Source organism: Aegilops tauschii, chromosome 7, assembly GCF_002575655.3.
Source record: "Aegilops tauschii subsp. strangulata cultivar AL8/78 chromosome 7, Aet v6.0, whole genome shotgun sequence".
NCBI lineage: Eukaryota > Viridiplantae > Streptophyta > Magnoliopsida > Poales > Poaceae > Aegilops > Aegilops tauschii.
Genome location: NC_053041.3, coordinates 606,271,233 through 606,286,876, shown reverse-complemented (window position 1 = coordinate 606,286,876; position 15,644 = coordinate 606,271,233). Strand labels below are relative to the sequence as shown.

The 15,644-nt window shown below is 42.4% G+C and overlaps 1 pseudogene; it reads right to left on the bottom strand.

Moving 5' to 3' along the window:
- Positions 1-11,838: 11,838 nt before the first annotated feature.
- Positions 11,839-15,001, bottom strand: LOC109743128 (uncharacterized; annotated as a pseudogene).
- Positions 15,002-15,644: the final 643 nt, after the last annotated feature.

Below are 15,644 nucleotides of genomic sequence, written 5' to 3'. Positions count from 1 at the left end.
TAATACATGTGTGAATACATAGACCACAACATGTCCCTAGTGAGCCTCTAGTTGACTAGCTCGTTGATCAATAGATGGTTACGGTTTCCTGACCATGGACATTGGATGTCGTTGATAACGGGATCACATCATTAGGAGAATGATGTGATGGACAAGACCCAATCCTAAGCATAGCACAAGATCGTGTAGTTCGTTTGCTAGAGCTTTTCCAAATGGCAAGTATCATTTCCTTAGACCATGAGATTGTGCAACTCCCGGATACCATAGGAGTGCTTTGGGTGTGCCAAACGTCACAACGTAACTGGGTGGCTATAAAGGTGCACTACAGGTATCTCCGAAAGTGTCTGTTGGGTTGGCACGAATCGAGACTGGGATTTGTCACTCCGTATGACGGAGAGGTATCTCTGGGCCCACTCGGTAATGCATCATCATAATGAGCTCAATGTGACCAAGTGTTTGGTCACGGGATCATGCATTACGGTACGAGTAAAGTGACTTGCCGGTAACGAGATTGAACAAGGTATTGGGATACCGACGATCGAATCTCGGGCAAGTAACGTACCGATTGACAAAGGGAATTGTATACGGGATTGATTGAATCCTCGACATCGTGGTTCATCCGATGAGATCATCGTGGAACATGTGGGAGCCAACATGGGTATCCAGATCCCGCTGTTGGTTATTGACCGGAGAGTCGTCTCGGTCATGTCTGCATGTCTCCCGAACCCGTAGGGTCTACACACTTAAGGTTCGGTGACGCTAGAGTTGTAGAGATATTAGTATGCGGTAAACCGAAAGTTGTTCGGAGTCCCGGATGAGATCCCGGACGTCACGAGGAGTTCCAGAATGGTCCGGAGGTAAAGATTTATATATGGGAAGTCCTATTTTGGCCACCGGAAAATGTTCGGGATTTTTCGGTATTGTACCGGGAAGGTTCTAGAAGGTTCCGAAGTGGGGCCCACCTGCATGGGGGAACCCACATGAACGTGGGTAGTGGGGGCAAGGCCCCACACCCCTGGTCAAGGCGCACCAAGATCCCACCTTAGAAGGAATAAGATCATATCCCGAAGGGATAAGATCAAGATCCCTAAAAAGGGGGGATAACAATCGGTGGGGAAGGGAAATGATGGGATTTCTTTTCCCCACCTTTGCCAACACCCCAATGGACTTGGAGGGCAAGAAACCAGCCCCCTCCACCCCTATATATAGTGGGGAGGCGCATGGGAGCAGCACCCCAAGCCCTGGCGCCTCCCTCCCTCCCGTGACACCTCTTCCTCCCCGCTTGCGCTTGGCGAAGCCCTGCCGGGATCCCGCTACTTCCACCACCACGCCGTCGTGCTGCTGGATCTCCATCAACTTCTCCTCCCCCCTTGCTGGATCAAGAAGGAGGAGACGTCCCCGCTCCGTACGTGTGTTGAACGCGGAGGTGCCGTCCGTTCGGCGCTAGGATCATCGGTGATTTGGATCACGACGAGTACGACTCCATCAACCCCGTTCTCTTGAACGCTTCCGCGCGCGATCTACAAGGGTATGTAGATGCACTCCCCTCTCTCTCGTTGCTAGATGACTCCATAGATTGATCTTGGTGATACGTAGAAAATTTTAAATTTCTGCAACGATCCCCAACACTGGCTTCGTCGGCTTCTTCATGAGCTCTCTTGTCCTATCGCCAAGGCCACGATTGTCTACTGCGACAACGTCTCCGCTGTTTACCTCTCCGCCAACCCAGTTCATCATGGCCGCACCAAACATATTGAGCTCGATATTCATTTTGTTCGGGAACAGGTGGCTCTTGGACACATCCGGGTTCTCCATGTCCCTACTTCCCAACAATTTGCGGACATCATGACCAAAGGGTTGCCTACGAGGATTTTCGCTCCAGTCTCTGCGTTGGTCGTCCCGATGCTTCGACTGCGGGGGTGTTGAGATATGTATATTGCATGTATATTTCTTGTACCACAAGCCGTCATCCTTCTTTGTATAGTTGAGGACGTAGCTACCTTTGTACCTATATATATACGTGCATATGCACCCGATCAATATATCATGAGTTGCATCAATCCTCTAATCTTCTATACTAGGAACATAGCATTCCCTCACGAGAAATGTTATCCATGATGCCGCTTCCGATTCTCGCGCACGATGCTGCTACTTGCCAGGGCATATGTGGACGGATAGATCTGATGGTCCTTTCCTTCCCAGGTACGTCGCGGCCTTCGTCCCAACTTCCGGCAGCCCGATTCCGACGAGCTAGGATCTTTCTGCGCCGATTCCATCTTCCGGAGAAAAGATGGAAATCGAACGACTCCACTTCTTGATTGCAGCTAAGCCAGCAGTGGTGCTAACGTAAGCGACGCCGTGACTTTGTGAGCGCTGTTGGAATTAAACCCGACTCTTCGTTGCCATGTCCGGCTTGTACACGGAGCAATCAGCTGTTAGTACTAGGATTAGAACATCTATCCGAGTAGGTTAGATTAGATCGGTCCAAGGTACTCCTCCGTTCGGAATTACTTGTCGCATAAATGGATGTATCTAGACGTATTTTATTTCTAGATACATCTATTTTTGCGACAAGTAATTCTGAATACTATATATATATATATGTATGTATACACCTTGTAAGCTGTACCACCGTGAGTTGAAGCAATATAAAAAAAGCAGGAGTGAGTTGAAGCAACAAAAGAGCAGAAGCGATACGCCCCTGTAGCAATCAACAAGCTCGCGTGTGTGCGTTTGTTTCCGGCCGGCTGGCCGCTCTGTAGGCGTGCGTGTATTTTGTGTTGGTTGTGGCAGCTTTACGTAGATCGATCAGGGCAGACTAGCTAGTACAAGCTAGCTTTGCACTATGGTGTGTCTCGACGTAAAGCACTTCGTCGAGTTCGATCAGAAACTTGGTTCATCGTCGGTCATATCACCGTCGCCGGAAGTACTCGGCGTCGGGACTGGGCCAACAAGCGCACCAGCTTTGTTGGCCCAGCCCAGCACTGGCAGTGGCACAGTGCAACTCTGGGATGGGATGCTTATCTGGAAATGGCACTGGCACTTAACGTTAAACAGAATTCTCCTTTGGTGTTGATTGGATGGCGCACCTCTTTCGGCATGCAATGGAGACGGTACGGCTCAAAAGAAGAACACTTCGATGCTTGCAATCCACAGCTAGCACACCAGTACAAATAGTACATTTTTGCATGCGTGCATCGCTCGATTGATGATCTGGATCGGCGAGTAGCGTGGCAACACGCGTCGGCCAGGTATGAACAGAGCCAGATAATCGGGGTCTACAGTGGTACCGGACATGGTGGTTGTCTCTGGCCTGTCCATGCAGAGCGCGGTGGGTCAGTGCTCAGGACTCGAGCTCATCATGGTCCAGGCGAATTTCGGCAAGATGCCAAGCTCATGGCCATGGCCATGGCTGTCTCCGCTCTCCAGTCCCCACCACCTTTGTGGCCATGGCCACGTAGCAGCCAAGGTAAGATAAGGATAAGATCAGTCCCCACCACCTTGCATGTCCGGGAGCAGATTCGCTGCGGCTTCAGTTACCGCGACAGTCTTGCGTCGAGTGAAACATACACCGTGAGGATTCGTGATGGAGAAGTGAGTATGATTCATGTTACATTTCCCTTTGTTCCCACGCATGATCGATTCTGCTACTACTTGCCAGGGCATACAGCACTCCATCCATACGTATTCTGATGAGTGAACAGATATGGACGGATGGGGGATCCTTCCTATAGGTTCCTAGGAACGTGGCCGGCTTCGCTCCCACTTCCGGCCAGCTTATTCCGACGAGAAATGTGATTCATGCTACATTTGCATGGATTCCCACGCAGCGACGCTACTTGGCAAAGGCACCCATACGATGAGTCAACAGGCATGGACGGATGGGGTCGATCCTTCCTAGTTCGTACGCACGTGGCCGGCTTCGTCCCCACTTCCGACGAGCTAGGATCAACATGGCAGTAGCATTTCCTCCGGGCGGGCGGGGGAATGGAATTTCCTCTTCCCCGGGGATTCGGATATAGTATTCCAAATTCTCCTAGTGGTGCCGTGCTGTCCCCGGTAGCAGTGGTTGCTTTCTCCCACTAGTGGGAGGGACGGGACGCACCTGAAGGAGTGGCAGCATACCAGGACGGGTATGGCCTGCTGGCCTTGTCATCTGGGTGATGATCCTTTCGATTAGATGCCTAGCTACCTTTGGGTGCGCGCCTCCTCTCCGTCAACTTGCCGTGCCGGATTTGATTCTGCCGAAAGGGGGGGAGACCCGGATACATCGATCGGAGCCCGTATACAGCCGGGTCGGGGTCGTGCAGAGTCTCAAGTTTTTTATGTTCAGACCTGCAGAGAGTGCATATATGCTTCTCCCCAAGGTACAGGGAAGAGGTTGTTCAACACTCGTTAATAAGGCATCCATTAGGCAATACTTACTGAAACATACTCTCCTTCTTGCGTCCTCTGCTAATTGGTAGACAACGACGAAAAAGTTTCGCAGAAATCTTAAAATCTTGTTCAGGCAATGGCACAAAGCTACTAACTGCACACTGTTAAGTTCAGTTGATTCAGCAAAAAACTGAAATTTGCATACTGGGCTGTGGGTGTGATCGCTTATCCTTTGCCTGCTTTGAGTAAACTTGTTATTAGCATAGTCTTTTTTATTTAACTTTTTCTGCAAAGAAAAAAAAACTGAAAATTTAGGTTAAAAACATTGAGAACCAGCAAGAACTTTCTCCAAGTCACATGGTCTTCCCATGACATGGCACAAAGGCTGCACAGCCGTCCCGCAGATACGAATGAGTCCAACATTTTTGAGCCACAATGCAAAATCCGCGCATATGATGGAGCCATTAAAGCAACCGCTCGACATCAACGGGAATACCAACACCACCCTACTGGGAAAAACAAACCCTTACCACCAAGTGGGGCCATTATTGTAAAGACCACTTTCCCGGTCAGTGCCGAAGCTTGACTATAAACTTGGGGGGGGGGGGGGGGGGGGGGGGCGGGGGCAAGCATACTATTTGTTCTAATCTATGTTGTACGCAAAAAAAGAAGCTCTGCCACTGTTCCCGGTAATAGCCGGGAGAAGAATGTTGAAGATGATATATCGAGACGAGATCTGAAGGACTGTACGTGTACAAGTTCGATCATCCGAAAACCAACACAAACACTCGGAAGGATATCACATCCTTGGAAGAGTGGTCGAGAAGCATTTACCACGAACATTGATATTGTCATCGATGATGTTGCTAGAATGAACGCCGACTAAAACTAGTAACCTGAACAAAGGAAAGACTGCCCTAATTTAAAAACACCCACTAGATCAAAATCCCCATCCTCCAAATGCCGAGGAGGCTTTGTTGGAGGAGAAGGTATCAGAATCGATTGGTGCAGAAGACACAACTCTGGCGGCACATTGAGTTTTAGTGTTTCTCATGCCTAAACCAAGGATTTGAATTGGGCATGGGCCAGCCCATTACGGCTTAGTGTTTTTTAATCCAACTTTTCAATTTCATTCTTACTTTTTGTTGCCCTTTTTCCTCTTTTCATTCTCTTTTTTTCTTTTTGGGTGGAAAATACACAGACAATTCTCTAGATCATATGACTATTAATCTAGTTGTGCATGAACATTTTTTCATAAGCGTAAAGTTTTTTTGAGAAACAGAACACTTTTTGTAAACATAAGGTTTTTGTTAAATATGTGAATATTTTATTTAAACACATAAATCTCTTTTTAATAAATGAACTTTTTAAATTGGAGATAACCATTTTTTGAACATATGAGCATTCTTTATTTTTCGAAATATATTTATATGCAATTTTTTAAGAATAATTTTTTTACTAAAGAAAATTTCCAGAAACAAATACTAAGTATATGGGGCTGGCCCAAAGAGTTACTGTGTGAGGTGTTTGCCAGTACTCCAGCCCATCGTCCCTCCCAGGGTTATTTATCGCCTATTCTGAGAGATCCTTCGATATCTCCTCTGGCGCTCCACAAACAGACAAGCCCAACATTATAATTTCTTTTCTTCTTCATTCGTTTCGTTGTGTTTTCTGTCGGGTTTTTTTTTGGTATTTCTTCAGTTTTATTCATTTTTTCATCTCTTTTTCTTTTCCGTTTCTTTTCTTCTTTTATGTTTTCAATATTTATCTAGTTTATTCAACACATGTTGTTCATTTTTCGTATACATCTGAAACATTCATTATACACACTGAACATTTCAAAATAGATGATTAATATATTTTAGAATATATGTTTTTAATTTTGTTTTCGAATATGTGTTTACATTTTTAAAATACACATTGGTAAATTGTGGATGATATGAAACATTTCTGAAATTATGTGAACATTTTTACATTGTAATTTTTTAGCAAAATGCCACAAACATAACGCGTGAACATTATTTTAAATATAACGTAGATTTCTTCAAATGGTTTGGAACATTTTACTGGAATTACACAAACAATTTTTTACATTGTATAATTTTGTAAAACAATGTTCACGTAATTTTTCTGAAAATGTCGTATACATTTTTTTGAATGTAATCAACATTTTTTAAACTATGCTAACAATTCATTTACATATTTTTAAGTAAATTGAAGTTTTGAAATATATTTATTATAATATTTTGGCAAATATGAACAAAATAAAAAACAAATGGAAGAACAAGGAAGAATAAATGAACTAGCCTGCAGTAAGATACCTGATTTAGGCCAATAGTAGTGATAGGAAGGCCGCTCTTGAGGCGACACCACCTTCGGTGTTGCTAGAAGCGAGATATATCCCCAGTAATCCCTATTTAATGCTTACTACGTCAAGTTCTCGTTGATTTGCATAGGTTAGCCTTTTTTAGGGAAATTTGCATAGGTTAGCCACAAGCGAAACTTAGATGGTCTGACCCATTTAGAGCCAGTTAGGTGTTGAGGAATCCAAGTTTGGGGAACCTTCAGAGGTGATTTTTTCCTATTTTTTCTTTACTGTACTTTTCACAAACAATATCTTCTCTTTTTCTGTTTTTCTTTCTTACTTTCCTTCTCTTTATTTAAGAAAGTTCACAACTTAACAAAAAAACACTGTTTTCATGTTTTCCAATAAAGGTAGGGAATTTCAAAACAAAGAATTGTTTTTTTCAAAAATTGATCTTTTTTCTTATTTCTTTTGTGGCGTTTAGTGAGGTATAATCATATATATTACATGGACATATGTGGTGCAATGAGGTAGGCCGCAGAGCGCCCCACTTGCTACCTGGATAAAATGTGAGTTTCTAACACATCTTCTGAGACATGGGAGGGCTGAACATTGTGCTCTTCGGCATGTTTTATTAAAACTGTAAATAGTACTTGATCGAAATAAACAATACTTCTCAACTTTTACTTGATCAAAATAAACAATAGTTCTCGGCTTTTACAAAGAAAATACTCAGAACTTAGGTTAAAAACAATTGAGATCCTGCAAGGTCTTTCTCTAAATCACATGGTCTTTTGATGACATGGCACAAAGGCTGGACACCGGACCCGTGGATGCGAACGAGTCCAACAATTTTGGGCCATAATGCAAAATTCGTGCATACAATGGAGCCGTTAAAGCAACCGCTCGACATCGACGGGAATATCAACACAACCATCCAGGGAAAAAACAAGCCACGTTGATGTCGAAGAGGAGACGCGAGTGCAGATCACCAGGCAAGGTCACTATTGTAAAGACCACCTTCCCGACGATTGCCGCGAGGAGAATGCTGAAGATGATCTATTGAGGTGAGATCTAAAGGATTGTACGTGTACAACTTTGATCTTCCGGAAACCTACACCAACACTTGGATGCATATCACAACCAAGAGTGGTTCCGAAGCATTTACCCGGAACGCCGGGAATGTTTTGTCATCGGTGATGTTGCCGGAATGAATGCCAACTAAAATAGTAACTTGAACAAAGGAAAGACTACCTAATTTAAAAACGATACACACTAGATCAAAATCCCCATCCCTCCAACACCAACGAGGTTTTGTTGGAGGACAAGGAACCACAGTCGATTGATGTAGAGGACCAGCTCCCGCGACTTATGGGTTTTAGTGTTTCTAATGCCCCAAACAATGATTTGAATTGTGCATGGCCTAGCCCATTACGGTTTTAGTGTTTTTTTCATCCAACTTTTTAGTTTCGTTCTTTTCTTTTTTGTGTTTCCCTTTTTTTCATTCTCTCTTTTTCCTTTTTGGTGGAAAATACGCAAACAAATCTATAAATCATATGAATATTAATCTAATTGTGCACGAACAACTTTTAAAATTCTATTTATTTAACCCGAATATGTTTTTAACATATTGTTTTTGTTAAATATACGAGTATTGCCTAAAACACATAATTCACTTTCAATAAATTAACTTTTCAAACTCAAGATGACCATTTTTCAAACATATGAACATTCTTTATTTTTCAATATATGTACATGCAACTTTTTCAGAATATTTTTTTACTAAATATCTTTCCCAAATAAATTACAAACATATTGGGTTGGCCCATATAGTAACCTTGTGCTTTATATGGTACCATAAGGAGTTCCTGGTCCTCCGGCGCACCGTCGCCGCCAGGGCTATTTCTTGCCTATAAGCCTCCCCTTTAGCGATCCACAAAGGTGCCAGTCCAACACTGCTTGAAAGTGGTTCTGGGAAGGTTGTATAGACCGTTTCAGACCGGTTTTAGAACCTTCCATGTCATTTTTCATTCTTCATTCATTTTGATGTGATTTTCTATCGGATTATTTTCCACTATTTCTTTGGTTTTCTTCATTTTTTTCTCTTTGTTTTTCAATACATGTCGCACATTTTCGTGTACATTTCAAACATTTTTTATGCACACTGAAACTATTTAAAATATATATTAAAATTACTTTTTTGTTTTTTAATACGTGTTTAATATTTTTAAATAAATGTTGAAACATTTTTTAATGATCTGAAATATATTTGTAACTATGTGACCATTTTGAACATTGTATTCCACGAACATAAGGAATTAAGATTATTTTAAATGTTATGTACATCTTTTCAATGGTGTCCAATTTTTTTAATTATATGAATATTTTTTACTTTGTATTATACGGAACATTAAAAATGTCACTGTTATTTTTTTCTAAACACTTGATTTTTTCTGAAATTTCGTAAAATAAAATCTATTGCTATCTTACTTTGTATACGGAACATTAAAGTATGAATAAAGTCACAGGTGTTTCTCAAAAAAATTTGCGACAAGCACGCCGGGTATTGTCCAAGCGCGTACCCCCACTCCCCCGTACGCCATAATGGGCCGGCTCATGTGCGGGTTGGGAAGCCACTTTCTTTCTTTTTTCCTTTTTTCAGAAATAATTTGGGATTTTAAAAAAGTCACGAATTTTGAAAAAAAAATGTTCATGAGCTGAAAAAATATTCTGAAAATGATAATTGCTCCCGAATTCAAAAATAATAATTGAAATAGGTGTACAATTACAAATTTTTTGGGATTTTAAATATATTCCCTTCTTATTTCAAAGAATTCATACATTTTATAAAACAATCGTTAGTGTTAATAATGTTCTAAATTATTTAAATAGGTGTACAATTACAAACATGTTCGATAACATGTTTTAAATTAAATAAAATGTTCTATAAAATGTTCATGAATTTGTCAAAAATGTTAGTAAATTTAAAAAATGTCAATGATTTTCAAAACAATGTATTGAAAAGTGTTCATGATTCCTAGAACTGTTCAGGAATTTAGAAAATGTTCACTAGATTAGAAAAATGTCCGTGAATTCAAAATGTTCAAATTTTTGAAAAAGTTCACGAATTGGGAATTTGTTCACCGTGTCAGAAAATCTGAATGTTTTTTGAATTTGATGAACAAATTTTAAATTAAAAAAATGTTCAACGATTATTTTTGTCGCCATATTTTAGCAAATGTTCTCAAAATTTGGAAAGAAAAAAGTAAAACAAAAACAAAAACAAAATAACCAAAAAAACATGAAAAGAAGAAAAAACCCGAATGAAATAAGATTAAAGAAAAAAACTGGTTTGGCAAGGTTCTAAAATCTTCGCAAAACTGGACATTAGATAGTTGATCCGACGTATATGTACGGCAGTGGGGGGAGTGGGCGCTCGTGTGCGACCTACACGCTGAATATTTTTTTATTACCATTCAAAAAGTTCTTTAACATGTATTGAATAAATGTTTAACATTTATTTTAAAAACAATATTCAAACCATGTTTCGATAAAACTGTCAAACATGTATTTAAAAAATGTTAAATGAGTATAAAAAATGTTTTACGTGTATACGAAAAATATAGAACGTGTATGACAAAGTAGACATGTGTTCGAAAAACAAAAATGAAAAAACCGAATAAGAAACAAAGACAAACAAAGTATCAAGAAGAGAGAAACAAAAGAAAACCGTTGCAAAAACAGAGAAAAACGAATACATAATGAAGAAAAAAGGAAAAACAAAGAAAACCAGCAAAAAACAAAGAAAACCGAATACATAATTACGAATAAAAGAAAATCGAAGAAAACCAGCAAAAAACAAAGAAAACCAAATAGAAACAATAGAAAAAAAAGTGAGAAGAAAACCAGACTTAATCGATCGAGGACAGCGACCCAACGTGGCGCGAGCAAAGCCATAGAGCGACACAGCTAATGGTCGGTCCGCTACTGGGTCGCCTGTAGGTGATTCCTACTATGAATCAGTACGGGCGACACATAGCTGTTGCGGAGACCTCATTTGGTGTCGCTAGATGCTTAATGGCTCAAGTTGTCGGTAATTTGCGCAGGCGAGCTATGAGCGCTCGTTAGATGGGCTGACCCATTTAGAGCTAGTTTGGTGCTGAGGAATCCAGGTTTTGGGAACCTTCTAGAAGGTTCATCACAGGTTTTGGAACCTTCTAGAAGGTTCCTTAACCAGGTTTTTACTTTTTATTTCTTCATGGGATTTTCTAGTTCTTTATTTTTCCATTTTTAATTTTATTCCTTTGTATAAAGATTTTTTTTAATGTTTGTACTTTCTAAAAAACAAAAATCAAAATTTATTTTAGAATTTCAAAAAATGCTTGTGTTTTCTTTTAGGCAACTCCAATTGATTTTCTTAAAAAAACCATATATATTGTATCAGCTAAATGCTTATGTTTTCTTTTAGGCAATTCCAATTTATTTGCTTGTGTTTTCTTTTAGGCGATTCCAGTTTATTGCTTTTCTTTTAGGTAGTTGCCATCGCAACCGACACCGAACCGACGCATCTCTCTCAAGCGTCGCGTCCGTTAGAATCATATACTCCCTCCGTCCGATAATATAAGAGCATTTTTGACACTAGTGTAATATAAGAGCGTTTTTTACACTACACTAGTGTTAAAAATACTCTTATATTATGGGACGAAGGGAGTATATTGTATCTGCAACGATCAATCAATAGAAGTTTCCATTCACTTCAAAACAAATGCATTGGAAAGATGCAAAGCCATCATTTCTCTCATTTTTAATTACCCCACCCCTAATGACCTAAGGGCATGTAGAATGTGAGGAGACCATGTGTTCAGTGTTATTGGTCTTGATTATCGTGTGATAAGAGAGAAGCATTTTTTTTTTACTTTGAAGTGCATTCGAAAGATAGAAGTACACTTTTTTGTGGAGAAATTTTGAATGCCAAACGTACACTTATTCATGGATGAAGGGAGTAACATAAGCACAGAACTAGCTAAATGCTACTCCCTTCGTCTGAAGATGCTAATGCTACTCCCTTTGTCCTAAGATGCTATTACAACCAACGTACTCATATATTGGTTGTATAACATCTTATATTATGGGGCGCAGGGAGTAATGAATTACCATGCATGTGAAGAGGCATCACCTACTGCAGTTTTATTTATTTATTTTGGAATAACGTTTGAGCTTCATTGCCTAATGATGTTCATGGGCATACACAAAGGATTCGGAGGATCCGAAAGCCATACATGTATCCCTTCACAAAAGAAGGCACAATATTTTACAAGGCCTGACGGTGTTCAGCGGAGTCCTCGTTGTACCAGACAGCCAACGGTGTTACAAACTCATCTTTTGCTGTAGTGCCTCACTCAAGCTGAATAACCACGCCTTTGCCGTCGGCGTTGTGTCAGCAATCAGAGCTTCAAAGAGTTCTGAATCAACGGCAGCCCGGATACCTCTCGCCATATATTGCACTCAAGCAACAAGCGTCGCCAATAACCAACTTCCACCTTGCATATCTCACACCCAGCCATCGACACAATGCTCCTGTTGCATCTACACAAGATGACACATATTCTGCTAAAACAGAAGTGACACAAAGATGCATCTTCAGTCCATCATACAAGGTGCAGTAGTTGGAAAAGAGGGGATAATTCTCAGTTTAAGATGCTGAGCTATATATCCCACAGAGCCGTTTGGTTCATCTATCACACCTATAGGCAGAAAGAGCTGTAATGGGAAGCACATTCATCTATAAGCAGAAAGAGCTGTAATGGGAAGCACATTCACTGCAGATCATCTTACTCCCGCTGAAAACATGCAGTGCGTCATTGCAATGAAACAACGCAAACTAGGAATTGAAACCATAGGCTTAACATGATAATCAGCTTGACTGACGTTACAGGTAGAGTGCATTAACTTCAAGATTTATCTGAGCACCATGTATATGGCAAAAGAGCACGCCAGATGATCAGCTGAAGCAACCAAGCATTAACCCTGCGGATGACACAAATTGAAACAAGCTCCGATCAGTGCTGCAACAAGCAAATGTGGAGCTATATGTATAGGACTGTTGTCCTAGAGCAGAAAGAAACCCAAAGGTCAATGAAAATTCAGATGAGACAACTAACTTCAGCTAGTCTAGAAACTGTCTTTTGCCTATTGAATACAGATGCAAAACATATAATGTTGTTATTGGCAAATAAAAAGGAATACATGCTGACAACAGAAAGAAATAGCAACGTACTTGCCGAAGAGAGTTTGTACCAAACCCCAAGGCCAATGAATTCAGATGGGACAACTTCAATGCCAAGAAAATCGAATACCAACACAAAACAGTAGGGCAAGATCAATAAAGAAGATTGTGAAATGCAAAAGAGCAATTTAGGTATAAGGAAGCCTGAGTAAAAATATTGAATATTCCTTATCAACCAATCCACCATTCAGTTTCTATTTCTACTAAAATATGAGGGTGTGAGCACAGAAATTCGACCAAATATAGTATGTTTAATTAGCTAATAAATCAGACATGCACAACCAAACTCTATAATTGGTATGTCAACACCACATTTTTGACGAATCTTACACAATGATTAACAGTTATATCTCTGTTTTATCTAATAATGCATGCCAAACATATACTCACCAGAGCTGTCATAAACATCACATTCCACAGAAGAACATGCCTTGAAGATGTTGTGTATCTTTGCGCATCCATCATTACTTGCCGAGGTCTCTTGTGACAGCTTCACAATCATTCTTTTTAACATCGGTGCACATCCGATTATCAATTTCACTAAATCAAACTCATGATCCTTTCCTTCGAAGCCATTGAACTCCACTTCTTCGAGAGCAGCCAAGCAGATAATTTGGGACTTCCAGTTCGGAAACCCACAAGGACAAAGTGGCAGGCATCCTCCTTTCATCTAAAACCCAAAAATGTTGAATAACCACACAATGTATTATTAGGGTATATAATAAGAGCAAAGAATTACCGCTGATCTCTCTAGGACGACCTTAAGCCTCCGCGTAGCAGTACGAATCCGATCCATCCCAAGGAGATGAAACACAAACGCTCCAAAAGCATGCCCTTTGCTGTGAGATGCAGCTCTAAAACAGAGAAGGCGGCAACCATATGTTTCTTTATCTCCTGCGCGAAGTTGCCCGCATCGGCGTAAAAAAGAGACGTGTCCTGAAAAAACAATTTGCAAAGATATATATCATTCACAAAATTAATTTACTCAAGAGCTTGCAGCAGATTGAGCAGTAGAGGGGCGCACCGCCCAGGCATGACTTTGCAGCGAGGACATCTGTTCTTGTCTGTCTGCCGTCTGTAGCCGCAGCTTGCTGATGCCCCAAAGACCAAACGCAACATACGGCCCCAAGTAGTAGCAGTGCCACGAAACCTTTTCCACCAATGGTGCCAAGACAGAGCTGCTGATCAGCTCCATCGTGCTAAATGACATGGTCAATTGCTTAAGCGCCAGCGCGACGATGTCGACACGCTGTGTCAAGCTGAGCTCGCGGCACACAACAAGCTCCTGCAGCGACGGGGAGCTGACCCTGACGTCGCACTTATGGTTGGGAAACAAAGCCCTGCAGAGGCGGAGCGTGCGCAGGCGCGGGCAGCAGGAGAGCAAGGCGTCGAGGTCGGTGACGCTGTACGTCAGGGACAGCGCCTCGAGTGCGGGGAACTCGGCGCCGGCCGGCACGCGGAGGGAGAAGGGGGAGGCGAAGTCCAGCGCGATGGAGGTGGCGCCGTCCAGGCGAGGCAGGTCGACGGCGAGGCGGGAACGGCCGATTAAGTCCGCGGGGAGGCGGAATTCGAGACTCTCCGGCTCGAGCCGCGCGGCGGCGCGGAGCAGCGAGTTGACGCCGGCGCTGTCTACCCGCTGCTTCTTGGGGCTGGGAAAGCCCCTGCTGCGCCGCTGCCTCTGGGGGACGCGGATCTTGAGGAGGGAAACCGCGGGCGGGGGAGGAGGGAGCCTCGATCGAGGGGAAGGGCACGTCGCGGAGGACGATCTGGCGGAGGCGGGCCCAGAGGCCGCGCCACCGGCGGGAGAGGACTCCGGTGCGGGCGGCGGCGGCGGCGCAAAGGAGGCGGGCGAGGACGAGGAGGAGCACGTCGTCCGGGAGGTCGCTGAGGCGGTCCGCTCCGTCGCCCGTGCCATCTGGCTCCTGGCCCGAACTCCGGCGAGGCCCCGAGCTCGCCCCCATCGACGCCCGGATCTCACCCACCAGGTGGGGACTGTGCAGTCGACCTATCTCACTCTGAGCAAGTACGAGGTTCCACCAACATCCCCTTCTGGTCCTTTTAAAAAAATTAAAAAAAAAAAGCCCAGCCCAGCGTTGATATGTGCTACTCCCTCCGTTTCAGTTTACAAATCCTGCGCGCATATCTAGGTTGCCAATTTTATCACCCTAATATGAAGTATATAACACAAAAATTATACCGTTTGAAAATAGGACATCTGAAGTTTATATTGGTATATTTTTTGTAATATATGACTTGTATTAGGTTGGTCAAATTGACGGCCTAGGGCTACGCGCACGCCCTGTAAACTGAGAGAGATGGAGTATATCTAATTTCAGATATCCCTAAACAAATCCAATTTCAGATGGACATATAAGTTTGCCTCAAAAAGAAAGATAGACATATAAGCTGTTTTCTTCAGAAAAAAAAAACAATGAAGCTCGTGTCGTTGTCTTGACTTAGCGCTTCGTCTGGTGTGTGCTAGCAAGAAGATGAGGGGGCAAACGACGAGGCGATGGATGAGGCAAAGGTCGACACCAATGACCTGCGGGGGTGAGATTGCACAAGGTGCTAGACGGTTAATGAGTCTCCCAACAACATTAGAAGAACACCTTATCTCGACGCGACAATGGATCTGAGGACATTCGTAAATTTGCCAACGGAGGAGGTCATGGGATG